Genomic DNA, 18,692 nt, shown 5'->3' on the forward strand with positions numbered 1-18,692 from the left:
ATCCACGGTATATTCAATATTCTTCGCCAACACCGTAATTCAAAGGCATTAATTTTTTTTCAGTCTTCCTTATTCATTGTCCAGCTTTCACATGCATATGAGATGACGGAAAACACCATGGCTTGTGTCAGGCACACCTTAGTCCTCAAAGTGACACTTTTGCTTTTTAACACTTTAAAAATTCTTTTGCAGCAGATTTGCCCAATATAATACATCATCTGATTTCTTGCCTGCTGCTTCCATGGACATTGGTTGCAGATCCAAGTAAAATGAAATTCTTGACAATTTGAATCCTATCTCCATTTATCATGATGTTGCTTATTGGTCCAGTTGTAAAGATTTTCATTTTCTTTATGTTGAAGTGTAATCCATACAGAAGGCTGTGGTCTTTGATCTTCGTTAGTAGGTAAGTGCTTCAAGTGATCCTCACTTTCAGCAAGAAAGTAAATGAGTCCTCCTCCAAATCTGATGCCCTGTTCTTCTTCATATAGTCCAGCTTCTTGGATTATTTGCTCAGCATACAGATTGAATAGGTATGGTGAAAGGATACAACCTTAATGAACATCTTTTCTGACTTTAAACCACACAATATCCCCTTGTTCTATTTGAACAACTGCCTCTTGGTCCACATGCAAGTTTCTCATGAGCACATTTAAGTGTTCTGGAATTCCCATTCTTTGCAATGTTATCCATAATTTGTTATGATCCACACAGTCGAATACCTTTGCATAGTTAAAAAAACACAGGTAAACTTCTTTCTGGTATTCTCTGCTTTCAGCCATGATCCATCCGACATCAGCAATGATATTTCTGGTTCCATGTCCTCTTCTGAATCAGGCTTGAATTTCTGGCAGTTCCCTGTTGATGTACATAATTTTCGCATTCTGTTGGATCACCTTCTTTGGAATGGGTACAAATGTATATCTCTTCCAGCTGTCTTCCAAATTTCTTGACATAGATGAGTGAGCATCTCCAGCACTGTATCTGTTTGTTGCAACATCTCAATTGGTATACCATCAATTCCTGGGCATTGTTTTTCACCAGTGCTTTCAGTGCAGCTTGGACCTCTTCCTTCGGTACCACCAGTTCTTGACCATATGCTTACCTCCTGAAATGGTTGAATGTTAACCAGTTCTTTTTAGTACAGTGACTCTGTGTATCCCTTTCATCTTCTTTTGATGCTTTCTGTGTCGTTTAGTATTTTCCCTGTAGAATTCTTCAATTTTCCAACTCAAGGCTTGAATTTTTCTTCAGTTCTTTCAGCTTGAGAAATGCCGAGTGTGTTCTTCACGTGTGGTTTCCTATTTCCAGGTCCTTGCACATTTCACTATAATAGTTTACTCTGTCTTCTCAAGCTATCCTTTGAAATCTTCTGTTCAGCTCTTTCACTTCATCATTTTTTTTTCCTTTTGCTTTAGCTACTTTATGCTCAAAAGCAACTTTCAGAGTCTCTTCTGGCATCCATTTTGGTCTTTTATTTCTTTCCTGTCTTTTTAATGATCTCTTGCTTTCCTCCTGTATCATGTCCTTGATGTCATTCCACAACTCATCTGGTCTTCAGTCATTAGTGTTCAATGCTTAAAATTTATTCTTAGGATGGTTTCTAAATTCAGATTCAATACACTCAAGGTCGTACTTTGGCTCTCACGGACTTCTAATTTTCTTCAACTTGAATTTGCATATCAGCAATTGATGGTCTGTTCCACAGTGGACCCCTGGCCTTGCTCTGACTGATGATACTGAGCTTTCCCATAGTCTCTTTTCACAGATGTAGTCCACTTGATTCCCGTGTATTCCATCTGGCGAGGTCCACGTGTTTAGTCCCCATTTATGTTTTTGAAAAAAAGGCATTTGTAATGAAGTAGTCATTGGTCTTGCAAAACTCTGTCATGAAATCTCTGGTGTCTTTTTTATCACCAAGGCCATATTTTCCAACTACCAATCCTTCTTCTTTGTTTCCAACTTTTGCATTCCAATCACCAGTAATTATCAATGCATCTTGATAGCATGTTCAATCAATTTCAGACTGCAGGAGTTGGTAAAAATCTTCAATTTCTTCATCATCGGCCTTAGTGGTTGGTGTATAACAGTTGTATTAACTGATCTTCCTCATAGGTGTATGGATCTTTTCCTATCACTGACAGTGTTGTACTTCAAGACAGATCTTGAAATGCTTTTTATGATGAAGAACACAATGCCATTTTTCTTCAATTTGTAATTTATGGCATAGTAGACCATGATTGTCTAATTCAAAATGGCCAATACCAGTGCATTTCAGCTCACTAATGCCTAGGATATCGAGGTTTATGCACTCCCTTTTATTTTTGACAATTTCCAATTTTCCTAGATTCATACTTTGTACATTAGCAGTTAGAGAAATGCAAATCAAAACTGCAGTGAGATACTATCTCACCTTGACATTACTGGCACTAAAAAAAAAGAAAATAACAAATATTGGTGAGGTTGTGGGGAGATTGGAACTCTTATGCACCACTAATGGGAACTTAAGATGGTATTGGTGACGCAGGGGTTAAGAGCTTGGCAGTGTACCAAAAGGTCAGCAGTTTAAATCCACTGGTTTCTCCTTGGAAACCCTATGGGGCAGTTCTACTCTGTCCTATATGGTCACTATGAGTCAAAATCAACTCAATGGCAACAGGTAATGGTAACTATGTAAAATGATATGGCAACTCCTTAAAAAGCTACAAATAGAAATATCATATGATCCAGGAATCCCATGCCTAGGAATATGTCCTAGAAAAATAAGGGCTGCCACATAAATAGGTATATGCACACACATGTTCACTGCAGCACTCTTCACAATAGCAAAAAGTCGGAAACAACCTAAGTGCCCATCAATAAAAAAAAATGAATAAACAAATTATGGTACATACACACAATCGAATACCACATAACAATAAAGAACAGTGATGAATCTGTGAAACATCTCACAACTGAATGAATCTGAAGGGCATTAAGCTGAGTGAAATAAATCAATCATGAAAGGACATATATTGTATGAGAACACTGTTAAAAAAGCTCATGAAAAGATTTACATACAGAAAGAAAACAATATTTAATGTGTATGATCGAGGGGAGGGTTAGGAAGGGAAAGTCACTAACTAGATTGTAGACAAGTTTTAACTTTTGTAAAGGGAAAGACAACACAACATATAGGGGAAGTCAGCACAACTTGACGAAGGCAAAGCCATAGAAGCTTCCTAGACACATCCAAACACCTTGAGGGACCGAGTAACTGGGGCTGAGGGCTCAAGACATGGTCTCACTGGACATCTAGGTCAATTGACATAACGTAGTTCATAGTTCATAAAGAAAATGTTCTACATCCTACTTTGGTGAATAGCATCTGGAGTCTTAAGAGCCTGTTAGTGGCCATCTAAAATACATCTATTGGTCCCACCCTCTCTGGTGCAAAGGAAAATGAAGAAATCCAAAGATACAAGGAAAATATTAGTTCAAAGGACTAACAGACCACATGAACCACACCCTCTACCAGCCTGAGTCCAGAAGAACTAGATGGTTCCCAGCTACCATCACTGACTGCTCTGAGAGGGATCATAATAGAGGATTCTAGACATAGCAGAATAAAAATGTAGAACAAAATTCAAATTCACTATAAAAATAAAACCAGACTTACTGGTCTGAGACTGGAGGAACCCCTGAGACTATGGCCTCCAGCCACCCTGCTAACTCAGGACTAAAGCCACTCTCAAAGTCCACCTTTCAGCCAGAAATTAGTGGGGCCTATAAAACAAACAATTGCTCACATGAGGGACACGCTTCATCGTTCAGTCAAGTATATGAGACCAAATGAGCAACACCTGCCCAAAAGCAAAGATTAGAAGGCAGGTAGAGACAGGAAAATTGTACAAATGAATGCAGGGAACCCAACGTGGAATGGAGGGAAGTGCTAACACATTGTGGGGAATGTCACAAAACGATTTGTGTATAAACTTTTGAATGAGAAACTAATTTGCATTGTAAACTTTCATCTAAAGCAACATAAAATTAAAAAAAAAATTGACAAGTTTCTCCAATAGTTTCAGCTGGCAGGTTAAGCGCTGAGTTAATCCAGATTTGAAAACAGTGTTAAAAGCTCCAGTTGTACCTGGAGCAGATAAGGTAAGACCACAGCATTCAGAAAACTTTTGAAGCAGTGTGGTTTGATAACCATAAACATTCTCATCCTTATTCTGTTTACAAGAATGGATTTTTGTCCAATCATTAAGGGAAAGGCCTTGCCACAGCCTCAAGGAATCCCTTACCCATTGTTCAAGCATTCTCAAGCAGCTCACTGGCTGTCTTATCTATGTTTAAACAAAACAGTTTGTAGCATGTTTCCATTCAGCATAGCTGAGCTTCTAACCACAGCTGAGCTTCTCCAGGCCCAATTATCATATAGGCTACTTGAAGCAAATCTGGAAGCCCAGATTTTAAACTCCTCAGCAAACTTGTAAGGGCCTTCAGGTAATTTTGGAAAATCCCTCACAATGCTACGTAACTCTGAGGAAGTCCAGAGAGTAAAGATAACATGGGGAGACTCCTCAGTGTCCATAGCAGGATCTTAAAGAGAGTTTCAGGTAAAGATTTCTTGGTTGGTTTCTCTGAGCAAAAAGGACGCTCAGACAGAGTGTTTTTGGAGGAACAGGAGGGTGGGGAGAGGTATAAAGGAGAGAGAACTGGCAAAGTGACAGATAGAGCAGGACCAGAGCTCTGACATAAAAAAAAAAAAAAAAAAAATTTGTTTGGTAAATTTGGAAACAGCATTCTGCAGGGAACCAATTTTTCTATCTTGATGTCTTATGTCTTTTGAAGATCTTTGTCTTAGTCATTTAGTGCTGGTGTAAGAGAAATAACACAAGAGGTTGTCTTTAACAAAGAAAAATTTAGTCTCTAACAGTCTAGTACACCAGAAGACCAAATTCAGGGCATCAGCTCCAGGGAAGGCTTTCTCTGTCAGCTCTAGAGGAAGGGCCTTTCATCAGCCTTTCCCCACTCTAGGAGCTTCTCTGCACAGGAACCCCAGGTCCAAAGGACATGCTCTGCTCCCAGCACTGCTTTCTTGGTGGGATGAGGCCCCCCATGTTGCTCTGCTCACTTCTCTCTTTTATATCTCAAAAGAGATTGGCCTAAGACACAAACTAATCTTGTAGATTGAGTCCTGCCTCATTAACATAACTGCCATTAATCCCACCTCATTAACATCATTGAGGTAGGGTTTACAACACATAGAAAAATCACATCAGATGACAAAATGGTGGACAATCATACAATACTAGGCATCATGGACTAGCGAAGTTGACACACATATTTTGGGGGGGGACACAATTCAATCTACAACATTCCACCATTTGGCCCCCCAAAACTCATGTCCTTGCCATGCTCATTCCATCATATCATAGCAAAAGTCTTGAATCAACTCCAAGTCCAAAATCCAAATATTTTTCTTCATCTCTGAAATCTAGAATACAAGTTATCTGCTCCCAAAGGTACAATGGCAGAACAGGCACAAGCTACACATTTCCGTTACAAATGGGAGAAATTCAAGGTAAGGATGGTATAAAGGGTGCCAAGCAAGTCAGCAGAACACATTACATTAGCTTTCAAGCCTTGAAAATAATCCTCTGTTCTCTGAGACCATTTAGGCAATGGCTCTGCCCTCCAGGCTCTTGGAGTTGGCCACACTCTCCAGATTCTGGGTGGAGGCCCCTTGGCTGTGGGCTTCAGCTCCACTTCCAGGCCCACTGGAACAGAAACTCTGCTCCCTCAGCTTTGGGTAGCCCCATTCTCCAAGTCCATCTGAGTGGCTACTCCACCCTTTGAGAACCCCAGAGATTGTGGCCATACCCTTTGAGATCGAGGGAGCTCTGCTCCCTGTGTTCCTTGTCTCTTCAGCTTCGGCTTTCTGGTTCCTTGGCCTCTTGGCCTCTCTGCCACATCTGCCCTGCTGGGGCAAGTGTTCCAAAGCTCTGTAGCTCCACCAATAAGTGCTCGGAGGCACCCCACTCTGCCAGAAAGCCTTCTGTGCAAAGGCACTCAGCTCTCTCACTCTGTGGGTTGCTCCAGTGCCGTCTTGCACTGGTCTCCTGGTTCTGCTGCTGCCAGCTTTCTGCTGCTGCTTCTCACCATCTGCAACATCTGCAATAGCTCTGTTCACATCCTTCTGAGTTGTGACCAGAATTGTCTTTGATGTCATAATTCCACCAATAGTCTCTTCAAGGCAATCTTAAAATTCTCCCAGCCTCTACCCATTCACTGTTTCAAAACTGCTTCTACATTGTAGGTACCTGCTAGAGCATCCCACTCCGAGTACCAAATTATGTCCTAGTCATTGTCTTAGTTATTTAGTGCTGCTATAACAGAAATATCATAAGTGGATGGCTTTAACAAAGAGAAGTTTATTCTCTCACAGTCCAGGAGGCGAGAAGTCCGAATTCAGGGCACTGGCTCCAGGGGAAGGCTTTCTCTCTCTGTCGGCTCTGAAGGAAGGTCCTTGTGATGCATCAGTCTTCCCTTGGCCTGGGAGCATCTCAGTGCAGGAACCTTAGGTCCAAAGGACGCACTCTGTTCCCAGTGCTGCTTTCTTGGTTGTATAGGGTCCCCAACTCTCGGCTTGATTCCCTTTCCTTTTATCTTTTGAGAGATAAAAGGTGGTGCAGGCCACACCCCTGGGAAACTCCTTTTACATTGGATCAGGGAGGTGACCTGAGTAGCAGTGGTGTTACAATCCCACCTTAATCCTCTTGATGTAAAATTACAATCACAGAATGGAGGACACCCACACAATACTGGAAATCATGGCCTAACCAGGTAGATAAACACATTTTTGGAGGGACATCATTCAATCCATGATAGTCATCTAGTGCTGCTAAAACAGAAATACCAAAAGTGGATGTCTTTAACAAAGACAAATTTATTTTCTAACAGCCATAGCACTTGACAACTATGCCACCAGGGTTTCCAAAGATACAGGCTGTTTGGAGATGCTAGGGAGAGTCTAATTTGCTCTTGGAACTGGCATTTCCCATTTTTCTTCTGAAAGATAGTAAAAATTTTCTTGCAAGAACAAAAACAAATCTCTCAAAAAAACTAGAAGAGCTACAACATAAAGGAATGGAGCTCGGATTCCAGAGGTTATTTACCTTGAAACGACTCCTGAGAGTCCATGGAGCTGGAGCACTCAAATGGCTTGGCTGGTGCTTGAGACTGAGTCCTCACCTCAGGGATGTTTGAAGGTAATGCACCTTCAAGATCCCACTTCTGACACCAAATATATCAAAGAAGGTAGTCTCTCATAGAAGTAAGAACAAACAGTTTTATTGAGGAATAGTAACTCGAGTTGGGCAGCAAATAGTGAAAGTACAAAGTGCTCCATCATTCTGAAAAATGGCAGAATTTTTATACACAGGGTTCAGCATGACCAATACCATAGACATTTACAAAACAAGAAACAATTCTTTCTTAATTTGGCTAATCTATTTTCTGACAAACTTTTTTTATATAATTTTTATTGTGCTTTAAGTGAAAGTTTACAAATCAAGTCAGTCTCTCAAACAAAAACCCATATACACCTTGCTACACACTCCCAATTACTCTCCCCCTGTTTTTTTAATGAGACAGTCCATTCTCCCCCTCCACTATCTTTTTTTCATGTCCATTCCACCAGCTTCTAACCCCCTCCACCCTTTCATCTCCCCTCCAGGCAGGAGATGCCAACATAGTCTCAAATGTCCACCTGATCCAAGAAGCTCACTCCTCACCAGCATCCCTCTCCAACCCATTGTCCAGTCCAAACCATGTCTTGAGAGTTGGCTTTGGGAATGGTTCCTGTCCTGGGCCAACAGAAGGTCTGGGGGCCATGACCACTGGGGTTCTTGTAGTCTCAGTCAGACCATTAAGCCTGGTCTTATGAGAATTGGTGGTCTGCGTCCCACTGCTCTCCTGTTTCCTCAGGGGTTCTCTGTTGTGTTACCTGTCACGGCAGTCATCTGTTGTAGCCAGGCACCATTTAGTTCTTCTGGTCTCAGGATGATGTAGTCTTGGTTCATGTGGCCCCTCCTGTCTCTTGGGCTCGTAATCACCTTGTGTCTTTGGTGTTCTTCATTCTCCTTTGATCCAGGTGGGTTGAGACCAATTTATGCATCTTAGATGGCTGCTTGCTAGCGTTTAAGGCCCCAGACACCACTCTTCAAAGTGGGATGCAGAATGTTTTCTTAATAGATTTTATTATGCCAATTGACTTAGATGTCCCCTGAAACCATGGTTCCCAGACCCCTACCCCTGCTACACTGGCCTTCGAAGCGTTCATTTTATTCAGGAAACTTCTTTGCTTTTGGTTTAGTCCAGTTGTGCTGACCTCCCCTGTATTGTGTGCTATTTTTCCCTTCACCTAAAGTAGTTTCTATCTACTATTTTTTTTATCTAATTAGTGAATGCCCTTCTCCCACCCTCCCTCTCTCCCCGCCTCATAACCACAAAAGAATGTGTTCTTCTCAGTTTAAACTATTTCTCAAGTTCTTATAATAGTGGTCTTATACAATATTTGTCCTTTTGCGACTGACTAATTTCACTCAGCATAATGCCTTCCAGGTTCCACCATGTTATAAAATGTTTCACAGATTCCTCACTGTTCTTTATCGATGCGTAGTATTCCATTGTGTGAATATACCATAATTTATCCATTCATCCATTGATGGACACCTTGGTTGCTTCCATCTTTTTGCTATTGTAAACAGTGCTGCAATAAACATGGGTGTGCATATATCTGTTCGTGTAAAGGCTCTTTTTTCTCTGGGATACATTCCAAGGAGTAGGATTGCTGGGTAGTATGGTAGTTCTATTTCCAGCTTTTTAAGGAAGCGCCAAATCAATTTTCAAAGTGGTTGTACCTTTTGACATTCCCACCAGCAGTGTGTAAGTGTTCCAATCTCTCCACAGCCTCTCCAACATTTATTATTTTGTGTTTTTTGGATTAATGCCAGCCTTGTTGGAATGAGATGAAATCTCATTGTAGTTTTGATCTACATTTCTCAATGGCTAATGATCATGAACATTTCCTCATATATCTGTTAGCTACCTGAATGTCTTCTTTAGTGAAGTGTCTATTTATATCTTTTGTCCATTTTTTAATAGAGTTATATGTCTTTTTGTAGTTGAGTTTTTGCAGTATCATGTAGATTTTAGAGATCAGGCACTCATCAGAAATGTCATAGCTAAAAACTTTTTCCCAGTCTATAGGTAGTCTAGTCTCTTTACTCTTTTGGTGAAGTCTTTGGATGAGCATAGGTGTCTGATTTTTAGGAGCCCCCAGTCATCTGGTTTTTCTTCTGCGTTCTTAATAATGTTTTGTGTATGGTTTATGCCATGTATTAGGGCTCCTAGTATTGTCCCTATTTTTTCTTCTGCGATCATTATTGTTTTAGATTTTATATTTAGGTCTTTGATCCATTTTGAGTTAGCTTTTGTGCGTGGAGTGAGGTATGGGTCTTGTTTCATTTTTTTTTGCAGATGGATAATCAGTTATGCCAGCACCATTTGTTAAAAGACTGTCTTTTCCCCATTTAGCTGTTTTGGGGCCTTTGTCAAATATCAGCTGCTCATATGTGGATGGATTTATGTCTGGATTCTCAATTCTGTTCCATTGGCCCATGTATCTGTTGTTGTACCCGTACCAGGCTGTTTTGACAACTGTGGCAGTATAATAGGTCCTAAAATCAGGTAAAGTAAGGCCTCCCACTTTGTTCTTCTTTTTCGGTAATACCTTATTTAACCAGGGCCTCTTTCCCTTACATATGAAGTTGGTGATTTGTTTCTCCATCTCATTAAAGAATGTCGTTGGGATTTGCATTAGAATTCCATTAAATGTTTAGATTGCTTTTGGTAGAATAGACATTTTTATAATGTTAAGTCTTCCTATCCACGAGCAAGGTATGTTCTTCCACCTATGTAAGTCTCTTTTGGTTTCTTGCAGAAGTGTACTGCAGTTTTCTTTGTATAAGTCTTTTACATCTCTGGTAGGATTTATTCCTAAGTATTTTATCTTCTTGGGGGCTACTATAAATGGCATTGATTTGGTGATTTCCTCTTCGATGTTCATTTTGTTAGTGTAGAGGAATCCAATTGATTTTTGTATGTTTATCTTATATTCTATACTCTGCTGAACTCTTCTATTAGTTTCAGTAGTTTTCTGGAGGATTCCTTAGGGTTTTCTGTGTATAAGATCATATCATCTGCAAATAGAGATACTTTGACTTCTTCCTTGCCAATCTTGATGCCCTTTATTTCTTTATCTAGCCTAATTGCTCTGGCTAGGACCTCCAACACAATGTTGAATAAGAGCAGTGATAAAGGGCATTCTTGTCTGGTTCCCAATCTCAACGGGAGTGCTTTCAGGCTCTCTCCATTTAGGGTGATGTTGGCTATTGGCTTTGTATAAATGCCCTTCATTATGTTGAGGAATTTTCCTTCTATTCCTATTTTGCTGAGAGTTTTTATCATGAATGGGTGTTGAACTTTGTCAAATGCCTTTTCTGCATCGATTGACAAAATCATGTGGTTCTTATCTTTTGTTTTAGTTATTTCTCGGATTACATTGATTCTTTTTCTGATGTTGAACCATCCCTGCATACCTGGTATGAATCCCACTTGTGCTGTTGAATTCTATTGGCTAGAATTTTGTTGAGGAATTTTGCATCTACATTCATGGGGGATATAGGTCTATCATTTTCTTTTCTTGTGGTGTCTTACCTGGTTTGGGTATCAGGGATATGGTGGATTCATAGAATGAGTTTGGTAGTATTTCGCCCTTTTCTATGCTCTGAAATACCTTTAGTAGTAGTGGTATTAACTCTTCTCTGAATGTTTGGTAGAACTCTGCAGTGAAGCCATCTAGACCAGGGCTTTTATTGTTGGGAGTTTTTTGATTACCTTTTCAATCTCTTCTTTTGTTATGGGTCTATTTATTTGTTCTACTTCTGTTTGTGTTAGTTTAGGCAGGTAGTGTGTTTCTAGGAATTCAACCATTTCTTCTAGGTTTTCAAATTTGAGCACAGTTTTTCACAGTAATCTGATATGATCCTTTTAATTTCAGTTTGGTCTGTTGTAATATCGCCCATCTCATTTCTTATTCGGTTATTTGCTTCCTCTCCTGTTTTTCTTTTGTCAGTTTGGCCAGTGGCTTATCAATTTTGTTAATTTTTTCAAAAAACCAGCTTTTGGTCTTGTTAATTCTTTCAATTGTTTTTCTGTTTTCTATTTCATTTAGTTCAGCTCTAATTTTTATTGTTTGTTTTCTTCTGGTGCCTGTGGGTTTCTTTTGTTACTCTCTTTCTATTTGTTAAAGTTGTAGGGATAATTCTTTGATTTTGGCCCTTTCTTCTTTTTATATGTGTGTATTTGTTGATATAAATTGGCCTCTGAGCACCGCTTTTGCTGTGTCCCAAAGGATCTGATAGGAAGTGTTTTCATTTTCATTGGATTCTATGAATTTCTTTAGTCCATCCTTAATGTCTGCTATAATCCAGTCTGTTTTGAGCAGGGTATTGTTCAGTTTCCAAGTGTTTGATTTCTTTTCCCGTTATTGATTTCTACTTTTATGGCTTTATGGTCAGAGAAGACGCTTTGTAATATTTCAATGTTTTGGATTCTGCTAAGGCTTGCTTTATGACCTAATACGTGGTCTATTCTAGAGAATGTTCCATGTGCACTAGAAAAGAAAGTATGCTCGGGTGCCCTTGGGTGGGGTGTTTTGTATATGCCTACGAGGTTAAGCTGGTTGATTGTGGCATTTAGAGCTTCCGTGTCTTTTTGAGCTTCGTTGTGGATGTCCTGTCCTTCACTGAAAGTGGTGTGTTGAAGTCTCCTACTATTATTGTGGAGCTGTCTATCTCACTTTTCAATGCCAATAGAGTTTTTTTTATGTATCTTGCAGCCCTGTCATTGAGTGCATAAATATTTAATATGGTTATGTCTTCTTGGTGTGTTGTCCCTTTAATCATTACATAGTGTCCGTCCTTATCCTTTCTGATAGATTTAACTTTAAAGTCTATTTTGTTAGAAATTAATATTGCCACTTCTTCTCTTTTTTGATTGTTGTTTGCTTGATATACTTTTTTCCATCCTTTGAGTTTTAGTTTGTTTGTATCTCTGAGTCTAAGGTGTGTCTCTTATAGGCAGCATTTAGATGGATCTTGTTTTTTAATCCATTCTGCCACTCTCTGTCTCTTTATTGGTGCCTTTAGTCCATTTACATCCAGGGTAATTATGGATAGTTATGAATTTAGTGCTATCATTTTGATTTTTTTTGTGTGTATGTTGACAGTTTCTTTTTCCAATTTAATTTTATGTGCTGAGTAGATTTTCTTTATATTTTGTCCTTTCCTCATATTTGTTGTTAATTTTTTTTCTGCTGAGTCTGTATTTTTCCCTTTATTTTATTTTGATGAGTAGGATAGTTTGTCTCTTTTGTGGTTACCTTACTATTTACCCCTATTTTTCTAAATTTAAAACTAACTTTTATTTCTTTGTATTGCCATAACTTCCTCTACATATGGCAGGTGTATGATTACGTTTCTTAGTCCCTCTTTATTATTTTAAAGCATCTTCTTTTACATAATAACATCACTGTTACCCTGTGTTGGGCTTTTTTTTTTTTTTTTTTATAATCTTGCTTTGTTTTTTTGGATTTCCCTGTCTGGGTTGGCTTCTGGTTGCTCTGCCCAGTGTTCTAGTCTTGTGTTCATACCTGATATTATTGATATTCTAACCAAAGAACTCCTTTTAGTATTTCTTGTAGTTTTGGTTTGGTTTTTATGAATTCCCTCAACTTGTGTTTATCTGGAAATGTCTTAATTTCACCTTCATACTTAAGAGACAGTTTGGCTGGATATATGATTCTTGGCAGGCAATTTTTTTCCCTTCAATTTTTTAAGTATGTCATCGCATTGCCTTCTTGCATGCATGGTTTCTGCCTTGTAGTCCGAGCTTATTCTTATTGGCCCTTCTTTGTAGGTGACTTTTTGTTTATCCCTCACTGCTCTTATATAATTGTCTCTTTATCTTTGGTTGTGGCAAGCTTGGTTATAATATGTCTTGGTGACTTTCTTTTCAGATCTAACTTATGTGGAGTTTGATGAGCATCTTGGATAGATATCTTCTCATCTTTCACAATGTCAGGGAAGTTTTCTGCCAACAAATCTTCAACAATTTTCTCTGTGTTTTCTGTTATCCCTCCCTGTTCTGGTACTCCAATCACTCGTAGGTTATTACTCTTGAGAGAGTCCCACATGATTCTTAAGGTTTCTTCATTTTTTTTAATTCTTTTATCTGATTTTTCTTCAAATATATTAGCGCCAAGTGATTCAGAAATTCTAGCTTCTACTTGTTCAGTTCTGCTCCTCTGAATTTCTATTGAGTTGTCTAATTCTGTAATTTTACCGTTAATCTTCTGAATTTCTGATTGCTGTCTGTCTATGGATTTTTCCAGCTTATTAAACTTCTCATTATGTTCCTGAATAATCTTTCTAATTTCTTCAATTGCTTTATCTGTGTGTTCCTTGGCTTGTTCTGCATATTGCCTCATTTCCTTCCTGATGTCTCAAAGGTTTCTGTGTATTAAACTTTTGTATTCTGCATCTGGTAACTCCAGGAATGCACTTTCATCTGGAAGATCCCTGGGTTCTTTGTTTTGAGAGCCTGTTGAGGTGATCATGGTCTGTTTCTTTATGTGATTTGATATTGACTGTTGTCTCCGAGCCATCTTTAAGTTATTGTATTAGTTTATGCTTACTTACTGTGTCGTAGCTGCTTGCTTTGTTTTGTTTTGGTATACCCCTGTGGGTTGCTTGAGTGAGCTAGCTTGATTATTTTCACCTTTGGAGCTCTGGTGTCCTGAGCTAGAGCTGTTATCAGGTATATCAGTCTAGGAGTCCATTCAGTTTTCTTGTATGAATTCAGCTCAGGTTTCCAGGTAGCTGATCATCAAGTGTGTGGTACAGGCTGTGTCCTACAGTCTTAGGGGGGCAGGGGTGATTGGTGTATATACCGGTATCCGACTGCAGCAGGGGGTCATGCTCTGAACAAGGCAGGGGGCTGAGAACTGACCCACAAGTGCCTCTGAGGAAAATGCATCCCTGTTCCCTACAGTGTGCTGGTGGGTGGGTTCTGCAGAGGGACCATGGGCACCCAAAGTTTTTGGTTGTAAGGACTGGGAGGTACCAGTTTTCTTTGGACCCCTGGTGTGGATGGCTGGGTGACCTGAGTGGAGCTACCAGTTCTTGGGTCCCTGATGTGTGTAGGTGAGGACCTTGTTTAATAGGCAAAGCAATGTCAAATGTCAAATACCCACCTCTCCACTGCACAGCTGAAAAGGTTGGAGTTTACCAACAAGGGCCTTTTCTCCGGAAATAGGCCCACACAGGTCCATGCAGAAGGGAAAGGTGCTCAAGGTCCATGGACGGTTTATGCCTGGGCAGGAGCTGCTTCTGTCCTGAGCTCCCCTGGTTAATGGAGCTAGCAAATTATCTTTTCCCCCCAAATGCAAATTTTTTCCTTCTCCAAGGCCGGCAGGATGGCTCTAGGTGCTCACCAGGTGCTCACAGAAGCGTCTGTCTATTCTACCACTGACATACATTTCTTGATCACAGTTTGGGTAAGCAATTTTCAAGAACATTTTTGTTACGTGCTTCCTGGAGCATTCTTTGTACATATTTTCCCAGAACAACCATTTTTCCTTTGTCCCCTCCCTTGTTTGCCCAAGAGTGGTTCATGCTAACCCTTTGTTGGGAGCCTGCTTTGAATGCCTCTATGTTTGAAATTTTGCTAGCACAAAAATTTAAATGTAAGCTAAAACCATAAAAATTTTAGAACTAAAAATGGTTCTGTATTCCTAAGGAAAGAAAGGCATTTCTAAGGATGACATCAAATGCAAAAATCATTAAGAAAATGATTAACAGAATTGAGTTCAGGAAAAAAAAAGGAAAACTTACATGGCTGAAAATCATCCAAGAAAGAACATAAATAAATTAGGAAATATATTTCGAACCTACAAACAAAGAGCACTTAATATGTAAAACACTTTCACAATTGCAAAATGGGCAAAATGCATGAAAAGATAATGCACAAAACACAATGTCCAGTAAACATATGAAAATATATTTGAATTCACTAATTGAAGACATAAATTGAAACAAATGGGATATAATTTTTCACTCTTAGAGTGGCAAAGATTGAATACATGGGTAATGCCCAATGTTGGCAAGTTAGGTGCACAAACTAGCAATCTCATACATTTTTAGTAAAAGTATAAATGGGATTTGTTTTCTAGATGGCTATTTTGAAATACATTAAAAAAAAAAAAAAAAGATTTGACTGAGCAATTCCACATATGGGCCTTATCCTAAGGAAATAATTGGAGAAGTCACAAAGGTGTATGCAGGAGGATGCTCATCATGGATTTGTTTATAATAAAGAAAAATTAGAAAACAACCTAGTATCTATAGCTCAAAAATAGTTAGATTGTTATATTCATATAATGGAATATTATGGTACCATTAAAAATGGTAATGCTTCTCTCTTCCTTGCAGGCTTTGAAGAAGTAAGCCGCCATCTTGTGAGAAGGACTACAGAGAGGACCACATGGCCAAGAACTGAGGGCAGCCTCTAGGAGCTGAAAGTAAGAAAATGGGGACCTTAGTCCTATAACTGAAAGAAGATGAATTCTGCCAATAATCTGAAGAAGGCTGGAAGCAGATCTTTCCCCAGTTGAGCCTCTGGTGAGACTGCAACCCTCACCAACCCCCGGACTGCAGGCTGGTGATGGAAGCTCTGCTAGAACTTCTGACCCACAGAAACTGAGATAATAAATGTGTGCTGTTTTAAGCTGATAAGTTTGTGGTAAGTTGTGATGCAAAGCTGTGCTAAGTAAAAAATAGACTATAAAACAGTTGTGTATGATATGTTCCTCTTTAAAAATATGCTTATGTTGGAATAAATATTCAGAGCAAAATGTCTTAGATAATATAAATTTTCTATTTCTATTTATAAATATAAATATGTGTATTCTTTATACTTTCTGCCTATCTCAAAATTTATTTTGTCAGTGAACATATGAACAATGAACAGATAGAAATATTCCCATCTTTAAAGAAAAAAAAAATCTATATTTTGGGGAGGAGAATTTGTGTCTCTCTGTTTCATGTCATGATGATGCAACAGGTTTAAGCCCTTAGAGATTTAGGAAACTAAAGAATTTATGTATAACATAAACACAGTTTGTGTTGGGGGAACAGTCTGCCTCTATGCTTCCCACCTGGGCTGCCTAAGTAAAAGCCTTGGGCCCAGAAAATTCCCTGTTAAGGAGTCTGGGAATTGGGTCACTCTCTCTCTCTCTCCCAGTTCCTTCTCCTTATCAGAGCTTTCCCTGTGTTCTGGGCACACAGTAACTTTCTCCTGCACATGTGCAGGCACCACATGGCACCTCGCCAACCCCACTTCTGTATCTGTTCCCAGCATGGAGGGAACAATATCTCTCTAGTCCATGGTGTGAGAAGGGTGTACATAGGACATCTGCCCTGCACCGGCCACATGTGGGGGGATCCTGTTGGCTATGGGAGACTGGTGCCCACTTGTGAAGCCGATCTCACTCTGCCTCTTCTCTATGTGAGTAAAGTGTTAGTCCATGTGGAGTGCGAGTGTGTCTTTTGCTGGCAAGCTCGAACCGTCGTATGACAGTTTGGTGCAGCAAGCAGAATCACCCCAAAGACACATGTATTATGGTAGATATTCAAGGGCTCATTGGTTTAGTCACTCTGGGTTGATGCCAGCTCTCCTGGGAGTGAGAAAATGGCAATAGTACTGGCTTCCCTTTTTTTTTTTTTCCTCCCTTTGGTCAGTTGAGGAGGAATGGGATGAACTTATGTGGTGATTCAAGTGGAGCCTGCTCTCAATGTGGGGTCCCCCACTTTCTATCACAGTATTGTAGTGGTTTGCATATAGACTCAGTATTGCTGAAAATGCATTTTTTTTTTTTTTTTTAGTAGAAGAGCTTTACAGCTGCTCTTGATTTGGATTGTTGAAGGTATCAGAACTGAGTTTCCCGAACTGCTAATATAGCTGCTATGGCAGTTTGGGTAAAAGCCATAGACACCTGGCCTTATGCCCCTGTTATTATATCTGATGTTAATGATACTGTTCTGTCTCGGATGGCTCTGGGGGCTTTCAGGTACCAGGGCGCGCCAGAGGCAGAGAAACAGTTCCACTACAAAGTCCCACCTGGGAATGAAAATAGCCAAGGTGGTGTCGGCCATTTCTACTGGTAGAGGCCTAGAAGGACAAAAATCTGGCAGTGGGAATGAACCCATACCCTGAAGGCCAAAAACGAAGGAGCGAGACCAATCCACAAAGCAGTGTGACTCTGGCTACTGAAATGGAATAGACCAGGCAGAAATCAATAATATCCTTACAGCAGATTTCTGCCAACATTAACGGGCTGAAGAAGATCCCTCTAATGTGAGAACAAAAGATCTGATCCAAGCTGTAAAGGAATAAGACATAGAAGGTTCACAGGATTGGGAGGATTTAGACTCCCATATAACAGCTTTCTGAGTCCAGGGAAAGAGAATGCACAGGTCACTAAGGCTTCCCCACGCCCCAACCAGGACAACGCAGAAAACAATTCTAATTGTGAGTACTAAAACTGGGGATTCAAAGGCTAAGGGAGCAATCCCCTAGCCAGTGCTCAAAGCCCTCCAACAATGGGTACTGGAGATGTTTGGAAGGGTTCCAACAACTGAGTAACTTTATACAGGTCCCTAGTGCTGAGAATATCCTGTAACAGCCAGCGCAAGGTAAGAGTTAAGACCTCAGGAAAAAAAAAAAAGCAAAAAGCCCTTCAAGACTGCTTTCGTTAAGTGGTCTCAAAGAGACCTTTGACGCCTTCTCTAGAATGCTCTAATAAACATCCCTGCCAAGGTAACTGAGTAGTAACATAGTCACAGCTGCAATGGTAAGGAGAAATAGAGGACTGCCTCCATGTTACCAGGCAACCAGCTGAACCCACGCTGCCTGCACTTGAAATGGTGGAGGCGTAATTTCACAAATGACACAGGGCTTTGCCAACTTCTGCCCATACCTTCCAACTTTCAGAAATAAATAGGATTAAAGATTAAGCCTAGGTTCCTCTGTCATGGGGACAAAAGGCTCTATGCTAAAATTAAATTTCGATGAGGGAATGGAAAGTGTTGTATTTCTTAGGTTTTTAGCTACCACTGCACAGGTGATTATGATCTTTGTAACATCTGGCATCAAGATGAGAAAAACTTTTGGGTCTGAGGTCACCATCACCGAAACACTTGCCCAAGCCTCACTATGGATAAGTCTCTTCAGGGCCAACCAGCCAGGGCGCCCTCAGCAGGTAAATCATATCAGGGCCTCTCATCCTATGTAGAGGCACCCACTGGATCTTAAATGAACTATGCATGACCTACATCACCACTAAACTGTAGGGGTGACTGAGCACTTCAATGGACAATAAGGGACAGTTTTAAATGACTAATGGGAGGGGACAAAATAACCCCAGCCTGACCTATACACCTCAGGCAAGCAGTCTGAGGTCTCAATGCGGCCATTCCTGAAAGGACATTTCTCAGCTGTGTCATATATTTGATCAGACTGTC

This window comes from Elephas maximus, chromosome 9 (genome assembly GCF_024166365.1).
Source record: "Elephas maximus indicus isolate mEleMax1 chromosome 9, mEleMax1 primary haplotype, whole genome shotgun sequence".
Taxonomy (NCBI): Eukaryota; Metazoa; Chordata; class Mammalia; order Proboscidea; family Elephantidae; genus Elephas; species Elephas maximus.